Genomic DNA, 14,834 nt, shown 5'->3' with positions numbered 1-14,834 from the left:
TGGGACTCAAACCCAGTCTAGATTGGGTGGGCCCAAGACCAGTCCATCCAAAAAATTTTGTGTTACAAGTTGCTGGTGAAAATTTTGGGCTCAGCCCAAATCAAAGTTCAATTTCACCTCTCAATTAAGACTAATTTAAACCTTATGCTAATTATTACTTAATTTAATATTTATAAGGGTGTAACTTGTGTTGATTGAGCAGGTTAGAAGACGTTATCTATTGTTATATCAAACCCTAATCAAACTCAACTTGGGGTCGGAGTGAGAATTCTCGAACCTAATATAGGTCATAAGGCAATTCGGGTCCCTATGAGTTCGTATGTATGCTTTATTAAACTAAAGGTTTAATATTAGGATGCAATATAATTTTTATTTTAAATAAATATAAATATATTAAATTAATTATTTATTTGGTTTACCAATAAAAATAATATAATTAAAATAGCTAAAAACTTATATATTGTCAAATTATTTAAGAAATAGAAAAATAAGTATTTATTTGGACACAATTTATATTTTTAAAATAAAAAATAATATTAACTTTTATGTAAGGTATCCTTAAAGATCACTTGGTACAAGATTGTCTAAATTTTATAGAAAAGTTTTTAATTTAATTTTTTTAAAAAAAATCTAAAATAAAATAAGTTTGAACAAATACATTAAGTGTAACACCCCAAAATAAACTTTAGGGGCAAAATAGTAAATTAAAAATTAATTAATTAATTAATTAAACTCATTAAAGGTAAAATAGTCATTTTACAATTAAAAATTCTAAGTATAAATTAGGTTTTTCTCTTTATCAAACTATATTAACTGAAAATCAAAGAATTGGAGAACGTAAGGCTAAAGGTTTGGAGGTCTAGAGTTTGAAGTTCAAATTTTTCCATGTAAGATTCTAACCCTAATTAATATATTATATTCATTAATAAGTTTTGAACATATTAGATATTCTTTAGAAAATTTTAATTTAGATTAAGGTTAGTTTAGTTAATTTATTTTAAGATCAAAATATTGAAATTATGAATATAAGTTGTTTCATTGGTGAAAATAGGGAAATTCAAATTTTTTTTAGATGAATAGATCTAAACAATGAAAATTTTAAAATTAAATGAGTAAATAATTTTATAATTATATGTAGCTTAAGGGATTGGAAAATAATAAGAAAAAAATTTGCATGTTTCTAGATTTTGGATTTGAGGCACTAAAGAAAAAAATAAAAAATAATATGTAATCGTGAGAGACAAAGAGTGGTAGTGGAATTAATTAAAATAATAATAATGAGTAGAAGTTGTGGGGTCGTCGAAGTTGTTAAAAGTACATGGGGTATTTTGTTAAGTAAGAGGGGACATTGAGATTAATAAGAATAATGATGATAATAATAATAATAAAAATAATAATAATAAATATAATTGGTGGGGCATTGAAGTTGTTAAAAGTACATGGGGTATTTTGTTAAGTAAGGGAGGGCATTGAAATTAATAAGAATAATGATGATGATAATGATGATGATGATGATAATAATGATAATAGTGAATAGAATTGGTGGGCTGTGAGAGTTGTTAAAAGTACATGGGGTATTTTGGGTATTTTGTTAAGTAAGAGGAGATATTGAGATTAATAAGAATAATGATGATGTTGATGATGATGATAATAATAATAATAATAGTTGGGATTAATAAGAATAATGATAATAATTATATTAATAATAATAATAGTAAGAATTGTCTGATTTGGATGCTTGTGAATGACTTTGGGGTTGTTTTGATGTTACGGGGTATCGAAAAAAATATAATAATAATAATAGTAATTGTTTTTAATAAAAGTTTTAATTTAGTCTAAGTATATAAAAGAAATAAATGTTAGAATAAGATTCGGAAGAAATATGAGTTTATAAAAAATTTGAAAATTCATTAAATTATATTATTATTGTTTAAGAAGTTGAAAATAATATTGGGTAGTAATAATATTAGCATGGAAAAATAATTAGGATCACTAATACTAAATAAAATATTTTTAGGATTGTCAAGTGTTTACCTTTAGATAATTATGTATGATATTATGTTAGATAAGGAGTAAATTCGTCGAGCTAAATACTTCAAGTTTTTTAGTGCTTCTTTAAGGTAAGGAAAATTAATGCAGATTTTTATAAAATGAAATAATTTTCTTTTTATATTGTATTTTGAAATGTGTAAAAATATTATTTTTATCTTTTTGCATGGATCAAATATGTGTTTTGTGTGGAAAGTATTTTTGAGAATTTTTCTTGTTTATGAAGAGTGAAAAATTAAGGAGATATGATATTTTGTTTTGTAAGTTTGAATTAATGAAATAAAGTATTTGACTCTGGATTATCTGACCTTAGTCAATAGGTTATAATTGTTGACATTTTTTTATCTCTAATCAACGGGTTATAATTGTTGATATTTGGTTTTGTTCACCTTAACTATAACAAATTTGAAACTAGTCACTCATTTATAAAGTTTCACCTAATTGGGTATCATTTGTTATTTGATAACCAAAGTAAAGATATTTTGAATGCATTCGATTTGATTTTGATGAGAAATTGTTTTGAAATAGATATGAGAAAGTTTTGTTGAAAAATTTAAATGAATTAGTATTTTGAACTTCATGAAAATGAGTATATGTTATATCTCCTATTTGCAAGCATGATTGAAAATGTATGATCGATGAAACTGTATTAATATTTTTTATCGAGCTCATGCCCCTTCGTTGATAATTTTTCAAGTACTCTCAGTTCGGGTGAGGAATGATGGCTAGACTAGAGAAATTTTCTTTGTTAGGATTTTGGTTAAAACTTTATTTTGTACATTGTTTAGATATTAAAATTTAATCATCCATTTAAATTATTTGAATTTGGAGTTATTTGGACAATAACACTCCGGTTGATGTGTTAGTTTTTTTTTAAAGTTGATACTTTGAGATTTTCGAATTTTGTCATACTACTCTGAATAGGAATTTGATAATTGGTAAATTTCCAGTTACAATATGAACGTTTGTGTCGGTTCCACTTAGAGCCCTTGAACTTGAGGTGTGAAATGATCGTCATGCCCTTAGAGTGGGTTTTGAGGCATGACATCAAGGGCCTATTTGGTAACTGTTTTCGAAAATAATTTTGAAAAATAGTTTTTTTAGAACAGATTTTGAAAATTGTCATCTGATTTTTATAAAACAAAAGTTTGTTTGGAAACCTAAAATATTTTTAACTTATTTTTAATAATGGTAAATATGTTTTAAAAATAATTTTTATATACAATGTTTTATTTTTAATCAGTTTACATGTTTGTATAATTATTTTTTAAAATAATTCTCCCAAAATAAATAAAAATAATATAAACAATTAAAATATGTTATATGAAAATACCTTATTTTTTATTATTAAGAATATAAAACAAAAACAGTTTTGTTACGGAGAACATAAAACCATTTTAAAACACAGCTCCCAAGGAGCCCTAACTTCAAATCAAATTTCTATTTTTCTTTCCCTGAAATGTTCCCGGTCCAAACATGGCCTAAAGAAACTTCTATAATCCAAGAAAACAAGGAACTCAGTCAAAGATACATACACAAGATGATCGGTTGCAGACTTGGAGGGAAGCCTGCAGGTGTAGACACAAGCTTTTTTCAAAGCCCTTTTCATTTATACATATGTCAACATCTACAGATATATCAATGCATATGCAATCTATAGACAGGTATATAATATAAAAATTGAATGGAATAATAAATAAAAAAAATGAAGGAAAAATTCAATCTGTGTGTGCCACAATTTTCAGGCTTCTTCTGAATTATCAACGTGAAGCAGCTGCATCTGTATCTGCATGTGTTCCGAAAAGCTTGACTGGAATAATCATGGTTGAAAGTTGAAACCCAGTAGAAGCTTCTTTTTTCCGTGTCATCATCCGATATATATACGACAGAAAAGTGTTTAGTACTGGTACATGCACCACGATGAAGTTACTAGGAAGCTCACTGAGGGTTAGGAGATATTGAGAGGACTGCACTATTCCAAACTCACCATTTTTGACCATCAGAACCCGCCTACCTCTCTATTATTAATTATTTTCTATCATGGGAAACAACTATGAGGTCTCTCTGGAAACTTTTTTTTTATTTATATATATATATATATATATATATATATAAATGATAGAAAATAAAGCCGTGTCTCTCTGGTATTTGTTTTCAATATATTGTTTACAACAACCAAAATAAATAAATAAATCTATTTGATAACTAGAAAATTATTTTCTGTGTTATATTCTTAAAAACATAAAATAAGGGGTTTTTTGTTTTTTTATTTTTCAAAATAAAAAAAAGGTGTTTTTGGATAACATTTTTTTGTTATTTTCATTTTTTTAAAAGATTAATATTTTAAAAAATAATGTAAAATGATTAAAAATAAAACACTAAATATAAATTTTAATTTTAAAACATATTTAGAAATATTAAGAGTAGATTAAAAACGTTTAAAGCTTATTTGACAACTATTTTCGAGAACAGTTTTATGTTCTCCAAAACAAAAAATAAGGTAAATACGTTTGGCAACCAAACCTTATTTTCTATTTTTTGTTCTTAAAAACAGAAAATATATTATTTTTAGATAATATCTTTTAATTATTATTTTTTGTTTGTTTCACTTGTTTCTTAAGGATTGTTTCAAAAAATAATTATATAAATATGTACAATGATTAAAAATAAAGCACTAGACATAAAAATTATTTTTAAAATATTAAAAATGGATTTAAAACATTCTAGGTTTCCAAACAAATTTTTATTTTACAAAATATCAAATAACAATTTTAAAAAACTATTCTCAAAAATTGTTTTTCAAAACGCTTATCAAATAGACCCTTAAGTTATCAAACATATTTTTATTTTAGAAAACATCAAATGAACAATTTTAAAAAACTATTCTCAAGAATTGTTTTTCAAAACACTTATCAAAGAGACCCTTAAGTTATCAAACATATTTTTATTTTAGAAAACATCAAATGAACAATTTTAAAAAACCATTCTCAAAAATTGTTTCTCATAATCATTTTTGAAAATTGACACCAAACATAGCCTAATTTTTTAAAAATTTATGGTGAAAAAAAAATATATTTGAGCTATTTTCAATTTTTTTATAAAATAATTTTTTAGTAATAATTGAAAATATGGAAAATATTTTGAAATTTTTTATATAATATGTTCATAGAAAATAAGCAAAGAAAACTAGCCATTGGTTGGTAACTGTTTTTTAAAATAATTTTGAAAAATAGTTTTTAAAAACAATTTTTGAAAGTCGTTCTTTAATATTTTGTAGAACAAAAGTCTGTTTGGAAAACTAAAATATTTTTAACATGTTTTTTATTTTTTAAAAATAAATTTCATGTTCACAACTTTATTTTTTATCATTATATATATTTATATAATTTTTTTTTAAAATGACACTCCGAAAATAAGTGAAAATAATTTTAAAAATATTATCTAAAAATACCCTATTTTTCAGAAAATAGAAAAAGTTTCTACTTGACAAACCATATGTTTCAGTTTTTTTGTTCTAAAAAACAGAAATTTATTCAAAATAATTGTTAAACAGTCTTCTAGTTTTTATATTTAAGTTAAGTTTTTATATTGGGAGGATTATCTTTTGAGGGTAGATGGACCCCCAAATTAACAAAAGGTCCATATAACTCTTCAAATTGAGTTGGAGGATATGAAATATTAACGGACAAATATACCATTTAAGAACACATATAAAATATTTTATAAAATTAAATTAAATAATTTTTTTTTCAAAAATATTAAATTAAATAATTTTTTTTTCAAAAATATTAAATTAAATAATTTTTTTTTCAAAAATATTAAATTAAATTTTTTTTTCAAAAATATTAAATTTAATAAAAGTATTTTAAAAAATATTAAATTACATAAAAGTATTTTTTAAAAATATTAAATTAAATAAAAGTATTTTTCAAAAATACTAATTTTTTTTCTCAAAATCAACAAATGACATTTTTGGAAATAATGAAGGATGATATCTTTCAACTTAATTTCCATATTTTCATTGGGTCTTGGGTTCAATTTAAAAAGTTACATGGACCTTTTGTTAATTTGGGGGTTCATCTACCCCCAAAACATAATTCTCCCTTTTATATTTGAGTTAGGTGTGTATTGGTGTTTCAGAACTTGGAAATATTTTTAGCTTTTATATAGAGAAAACATGGTCTTTATGGTCTACATTTCATTTGGAGTTTTTGGAAGTGATTCCCCTTTAAAACGAGGTTAGTTTAGGAGATTGTTGTTGGTATCATTTTAAAAAAAAAAAAAAAAGAGTTTAAAATATTTTTGGTAATAAAATTTTTAACAAAGAAAAAATCATTTATCATGTGCTAATTTAAAAACTATTTTGAGTCATTTTCTATATTTTAAAAATAATTTTTATAAGGAAAATGTTTCAAAATAGTAAAAATTGTTTCCAATTTTCCATTAATTATTCCCAAGGCTATACTTGGATCTTGCAAAGTTTGAAGAAAAATGTGAAAAGAAGAAACTAGAATAGGAGATACCCATGGATATAGGCATGATTGTCAGAATCGTGTAAAAGCTCATGTTATCTTTATATTTTTGAATTAATTCGTCAATATAACAATTATAATATTTTCTTAATTTCACAATTATAAAATTTTCTTAATTTCAATTACAAAAATATGTTTCCTTTCAAGTACTAATAGGGGAAAAAAATTATATAAAGTTAATGCTATGTTTAGTTTCAAGAATGTCGTTAAGGAAAAAAATGTCAAAATTTTTTTTTTTTTTTAAATCTTTTTCTTCTATATAAAAAAAATCAAATATAATTAAAAATTATACATATCTTCAAATTACTTAATTTTCATATAAAATAATTTTAAAAATAAAAGCAATTTATCAATTATAAATTTTATTAACTTTCCTTCTACTTTCCCGACCTATTTTCTTTCTTCGAAATTTTGGGCCAAACATAATCATTATCAGAATTACTCATTTTGTATTTGAATTGATGCTGCAGATTCAATAGTGTACAAGAAGCTGGAAAAATGGTTGGAATCTTTGAATAGTTAGGACGGTGTCAACATCAGATTACCATCATTTCTTACGTATGAGAGGGCGTGGCAGCCTGCTCAAACTACTACCATGAATGCATTAATATACACCCATTGTCCTGCGTTTCTCCAAAGTCATAGACTTCAAACCTTTATGATCTATAAATAATAGACCTTCATCATTCACTTTGTTTGATTGCTGCCAATCCTTTTCCACCTCCGTTAATTCTACATTTTCCTTCGTCACCAAGTTTACTTCTGCCAACATCCGTGCAAACCATCGCCTAGTCCAAAACACGTGTTTGGAATTAAGGATGAAAATATTTCTAATATTTTGATCAAAATATCTATAAATATGAGATGTATTGATATTTAAATATTCATTTTTATAAACGTCATATAGAATTTTAAATACATCACAAATACCCGTCCGTGACCATACTTTGACTATATTTGGTTCGGTATTAAAAAAATATTTAAAAATATGATTTTTTTCATTTTTGATTTCGTTTTAGAAAATAATTAAGATTTTATAAAATTTTAAAATTATTAAATATTTTTAAATTATGGTATTGATATCGAAAAAGGGTATTGGAATTTCATTAATATTTAATTATTCATTTTTATAAATATTATATAGAATTTTGAATTGATAGTCATGTAAATCAAATCACACTTCGATAATATTTGATTTAGTTTTAAGAAAGTATTAAAAAAAAATTGTTAAGAAATCATTTATTTTTTTATATTTGGTTTTAGTGAAAAACAATTAAAATTAATTGAAAATTTATAAATTTTAAAATAGTCTAATATTTATATAAAAAAGAAAAAAATAAGTAAAATTAGCTTAAAGTAATATTAAAATAATTTATTAAATTTAAATCTTTTTTTTTTCTTTCTTTTTTTTTTCTTTTCTATTTTATTTTTATTGCATTTTATCTCAAAATTTTCAAAAACCAAATATGGGGTTGGTGATATTCTTTTATTGTCTAATATTATTACACCATATCTATATTAATTTATTAGAAACCTAATTTAATATACGTATTATTAGTGTTTTATCACTTTGTGTAAAATTATTACAAATTATTTCTCGTAGGACCCAAATATTTTTATAAAATTGAACTATCAATATTCTATGAATTTATGATCTTTTCATGAAGAGACTTGTAAATAAATTTTTTTTTTAAAAAATACCAATCATTTCATTCCAAATCTTTATTTCTTTAGCAAAATATGATGTTTTTAGCATATTAGGAAAGAAAAAATTTATGGTCCAACTTCCATTAATGTTTTTGAGTTATTCTTGTAAAATTGTCTACTCTTTTGCAAGCATATCAATATTTTCCATTACCATAAAAAATTTGGAGTCAAAGGACAATGTCAATGACGTGGTTACATGAGTTGCAATTAATTTAAATAATATTAGATCATGAAGAAATGTTTGGATGTGGAGAAAAGAGAAAAAAATAGTGTTTGAAGCCTCTTTTGTCTTTGTTTCCTCTAAAAATATTCCCTTCAACGTTTGCTAGAAAATAACCAATGCATTGAATAATAGAACTAGTCAATTCAAAGGAGAAAAAACCATAGAGTTTGCACACTTGTTCAGATTCATATTTGGAACCCCAACGTGATATAGATTTGTCAAATAATAATAAATAAAAACTATAATAAATAAAAACAAATGAAAAACTATAACGTGTGTAATCTACACAAGACTGTTGGCTTGTTTAGAAAATTTTTTCTATCCATACTATGAATGTATTTTGAAAAACAATACTTTACTTTTGAAGCGATCTGCTGTTAAAGAAATATTATATTTATTGATTAAATTCAAAAGAGAAGCAAATCAAATTATTTTTGAAATTTAAAATATTTTTTAATTAAGAAAATTAACACCTGCATTATATCTAGTTGTAGAAATTTTAAAAAAATTAAGAAAAATGTTTATTTTCATATTTAGTTTATTATAAAAAAATATATAAAAATCAAATATATTTAAAAATAAATAAAAAATATATATATATTTTAAATTCTTTAATTTTTATATATATATATAAAACAAATGAATCAAATTCAAATAAAAGGGTGGAAAATAGCTATAAAAGCTTTATAAAAATAGACTTCAATCTCTTTCATGAGTCCACATACAATTAATTACATATAGATTCAAATCTAAAATGATAAGGTTTGGGGGTGAAAATGACCCTAGTTTGAATTTTAAACCAATTTTTCCTCTCTGATACCGCGTCCCCTTCAAAAGCTGGTGGTGGGGTCTTGCTGCCTAGGCTTTATCCATTGAACTAGGAAATGAGGAGGCAGCTGCATGCCACTAGCCCACAACCCTCCATCTTAGCTTATGTTAAGCTTGGAATCCACGCACATCACGCAATAATGTCTGGCCCATTACCCTCATCTTGTTGCAAATTTCATCTATACTTGTTACCCATTTTTATGGGAATATTTTATCATCCACGTTGTCGCTTTCGAGGGATGGAGAAGCTTTTTATGCTTATAAGGTTCCACTCATTTAACGTATGTGAATACGAAAAAAATCTAATCAGATTACATAAGTATGATATCATAGCTTATAATTACTTGAGAAAAAATGTGTATAAGATGATAGTCCACGTTAACATGTCTATCATTCCATAATGGAACTAATGCGTGCCATAAAAGTTATAACAAATTAATCTCTAATCCTTTATATATATAGGTTTAGAATATTTTAATGGATACTCTTATGTATATTTTCAAAATAATTTTAACCATCTTCATGAGGTCCCATGACTTAATACATTCTTTATAGATAATGTCAAAAACTTTTTTCCTAAAAGACTAGATGTTTTTCCCAAAAGCCCAAATTGAGGTTAAGGATTAACCCATTCATTTCAATGCTTCTATATGGATAATGTCAAACATATATTTTTTTTTCTTAAAAGACCCATAATGTAACGATTTATTCTCAACCATATAGATATTATTTACTTTAAATTTGAAGGATCCTTATGATTTAAAAAATTATCTACAAAGTTAAGATGAATTCATACATATATAATATCAAAAACTTTTTCTCTTATCTAATGTGTCTTTGTTATCGCCTAAAGGATCTTCATGATTATAAAAATTGTCTACAAAATCAAAAGGAACTTATACGTATATAGTACAAATAACTTTTTCCTCTATTCAACATGTCGTCATCGTATCTCATAAGATTACAATGTTAAACAAATAAGAAATCGATTATAATACCATTTGTAATGATCCCTTTTCAATCATGAAGATATTATTTATTTTGGATTTAAAGGACTCTTATGATTTTAAAAAGTATTTATAAAATTAAGAAAGGTCTATACATATATAACACTATTTTTTTTTTTCTTAATCCGATATGGGATATCGCACACATCAAGGCCGATGATCACTCTAAGACCAACAAACTCTCATGACTTTAAAATACTTTTATATGGTTAAAAGAGACCCATTATATATATATAACATTAAAAACTTCTCCACCTAACCCATGAGATATCACAAAGATACATCCTATATTTAATATCCTCAATTTTTATTTTATTACAAATATATGAAATTATTAGCATCACATTGGTCAAAGAAACAAATTAAATGATCCAACCATATCACATTTGTTTCTATTCTAAAAAAAAAATTAGAATCAAATAGAGAGGAGCAAGTAAATCCACAATGGCCAAATTCCGAGAAATCAACTCATGGACTACTAAAATTTTGAAATAGAAAGGTCGCATAGCACACTGTTTTGACCAAACCCAACCTCCCATTTATCATATCATTATTATTAATTTTATTACTATTATTTTTGGCACATAAAAAAAAAGGGGATTTCAAAGCTCGTGCTGTCCTGGATTAGAAAATTCAGACCCATGTGTTCATAATGCCTCTGTGACTCTGTCGGTATGATTTTAGTCTATGTATTGTAGAAGATATGATATGATATTAAATGATTTATTTAATTGAATTTAAGAGTTGAATTCTTCTTTATTTGTTATGGGGTATGTACGGTTATCTGTTTCGTTGAATTATCTATTGGGAACATGTACGGTCTTTTTTGGTGGAAGAAATTTTTAATTAGGAGAAGAATGGTCATAGACGGAGTGGGCTTTAGTTATATTGTTTTTTTTTCTTATTGTAGAAATTAACTGAGATATATTTTTAGCTAACTTCTTCACAAGGGTGACCATGCATGAATAATTTAATAATTATGTAATGCATGTTTAGTAATGAAAATGAAAATCATGTTTTCTTTTTTTGAAATTGTTTAATTCTTTTTCATTTTGAAATAAAAATAATTCATCAAGTTAATTGGGAAAATTGTCAACAAAAAAAAAAATGAAAATGGATTTCGCATTATCATGCAAAATAAAAAGAATATTTGATTGTGAACCCTAAGTTTTACACTTAGTTTAGATATCGAGATTGAGATGCATGATTAGCTCACGGGGTTGAAGGGGCATCATCATTTGTTTCCTCTATTATATATTTAATTATTTTATGTTTTAAGGTATTATTTTTTAGAGATTTAGATTGCAATTAAGAGGTTTTTTTTAGAGTTTCACCATTATACTTTTTTTTTTCTTTCTCATTTGATTAGTGGATTATTAAGAATTTGTACACTTCGTGGATGTAGGGATGACATTAACTATCAAATCACATTAAAATCTCGAATTATTTTTTAATTTTCTTCTCGTGTATGTGAACGGTTTTGATTAACAAAAAAAAAAGTCACAAAAATTTTTGAAAGTGCAAATTACATTAATTATTAACATTACCTCTCTTTTTTTTCTTATTAATATCTATTTGGATTAACTTTTAACAAATAAAATATATTATGACATGTTTGGTTGCTGTTTTTGAAAATTGTTATGGAAAACAGATTTTGAGAATAGTTTTTAAAAACGGTTTTTTGTGTTTTCAGAAAAAGAAAAATTGTATTTGGGAACTGAATTTTGGAAAACAATTTTTGTTCTTAAAAACAAAATAAAAACATGTTTAGTTGAATTAATTTAAAAGTTTTTTAAAATAAGTAAAACAAAAAACATGTTTGAAAGTTATTCTTTTTAATTAATATAGTGTTTTCTTCCATTAACTTGATATTATAAATATATAAATAATTTTCATATGCACAATTCATTTAAATTAAAAAAAAAATATTCAATTTTGAAATTTTTACATCAGTTATAATTTTTTTAAACAAATAATAACTTTGTTACCATGTGTAAGTATATTGATTTTAATAATTTAAATAATAAAAAAGGGTTTGCGGGTGTGGTAATTGGGTGGAGCTTACCTTTGTAGAAACACAAAAAATAGCTAAGAAAACACAAAAAGAATGAAAAAAAAATATGAAAAACAATCTATTATTTGAATAGTGAAAAAATAAGGAAAATATCTTTTTATTATTTTCAAAAAAGTGGTTTTTGAGAATACGAAAAACACATCCTCTTCCCCCAAATAAGTTTTTTGTGTTTTTTATTTTCAAGAATATAAAATAGTTATTGAAAATAGAAACCAAACATACTTAAACTTATTGGAGTAATTTTGTATAAGTCATTCTCTTAACTTATATATATATATATTTAACTTTAAAAAAAAGTAGCCAAAGCCAAAATAAAAAATAAAAAAATAAAAAACTATTAACAAATTTAACTCAATGTAAGAATATGTTCATTCCATGTAGAAATTATATGCTCTAAGCCCAAAAAATTTTTATGACCTTAAAATGCATATATATAATTAAAAAAAATCACATTCTCATTAGGTCTTATGAAATTATAAGATCATTTAAAATATGCTTAAAGTCGCGCATCAAGATTAGAAATTAACTTTAAAACTATTTTTAATGACTTATTTTTTTTTTTGTATAAATATTATTCACTTTGGATATATTTAGTTCTTGAAAAATATAAGAAAAAAAAGGTCAAAAAAATAATTTTATCATATTTAATTGTTTTATAAAAAATATAAAAAAAAAATCGAATATACTTAAAATTGATTAGCAATTTTTGCATTTTTAAACCATTTAATTTTTATCTCAAAATATAAAATAATATATAAAAGTAATTAATTAATTTAAAATTTATTTATTTATTTATATATATATTTTTCGTCTACTTTTTCTTTTTATTTTCTTTCTCTTATAATTTTTTTCCAAATGTTCTGAAACGAGGTTGAATAACACTTCCCCATTTTAAAACACGTTGATTCGATTAAAAACAACCAACCAACCACATATATGGTTTGGTAGCTTCAAAAACTTATTCCTCTGGTCCACATGGTACATCCCACTTAGTATTTATAAAATTAAAAAAATATGATACAAAACTATATTATAATAAATCGAGTGACGACTTTGAGGAGGTAATTGTGGAAGGAAACAAAAGAAATCATTTGAACCCACGTGTTTTCTTTTCAATTGTCAGAACGAACAGCTGCTTTGACCAAAGGAACGGTACTGGTGGGCTATCCACAATACATAGAATAGTCTAAAACGATATTTAATGTTTTTAAAAAGATTAGTTTATTATTTACATATGATGAATATGTAAATTATGGTTTATGGTTCATCTTTTTCAGAGATGAAATCTTGTACGAAATCTGAATATTTGGTCAAAACCAAACATGACTAAAAATGGTATATGTAAAACCCCATTAGTAAATTGGATTTATTTTCCAACCCCACTGATGGACCTACCCCTAATTTCTCATTTTATTTCACCCTTTTCATACACGTAGTGAATTTGGGTCACCATCACCATTAATTAGGATAAAAAGAAATTATTAGTTGTCATTCCATGATAATTAGAACAATAATTTTTTACTTCATTTTAGAATTAATTTTTGCCTTCCATTTTACCCTAAAATTAATGGTTAGAATAGTAAGAAAAAATTTAGAGACTAGTTTTAATGTCCAGATATATTACATACGTCCAAAAAGAATTTAATTCATTTATTTCTTAAAACTAATGATTCTGAAAAAAAATATATATATTTTTATTTATCAACCTTATAATTAGAGGATCATTTATTAAACATTGAGAGTTATAATGAAGTATTAATTTTTAAATGTCATAGTTACTAAAAAGATAGAATGTCTTCATTTTTGTTATAAAATTGAGTTAAAATAAAAGATTTTAGGTTATGTTTGATTCATTATATATATCATGCTCCTTATTCCTTAACACTCTCTCATATACCGCTCTATACTCGCATGTTAAGAGATGCCAAAAATATTTATTTTTATTTATTGATCTTAGTATCTTAAAATTATAGGACTGAGTTATATTGACATGTTAATTTTTAAATGTAATAGGTACCAAGGGGTGGGATGTTTTCTTTTTTGCTATAAGATGAAACCAGAATCAAAATTTAAAGTTATGTCGGTTTTAAAAATTAATAAGAAAAGAAAAAAATACTAAAAAAACATTATTTTTTCATGTTTGGGTTTATGAAGGAAAAATAAGAAAAAATCAAATATAATTAAAATTAATTTAAAAAATTATATATATTTAAAATATTTAATCTTTAAAAAAATAAATAAAATAAGTTTAAATTAAAATATAAAAATAATTAATTAATTTTAAATCCATTTTTTATTTTTCTATTTTTCCTATTTAATTTATTTCTCTTACACCTTCCCTCGAAATTTTAACTTATAATTGCATCATTCGAAAGCAAACCCACTATAAATTTAACAGTATGATAACATTGATA

This window comes from Vitis vinifera, chromosome 1 (assembly GCF_030704535.1).
Source record: "Vitis vinifera cultivar Pinot Noir 40024 chromosome 1, ASM3070453v1".
Classification (NCBI taxonomy): Eukaryota; Viridiplantae; Streptophyta; class Magnoliopsida; order Vitales; family Vitaceae; genus Vitis; species Vitis vinifera.
This window is presented reverse-complemented; position numbering follows the sequence as displayed.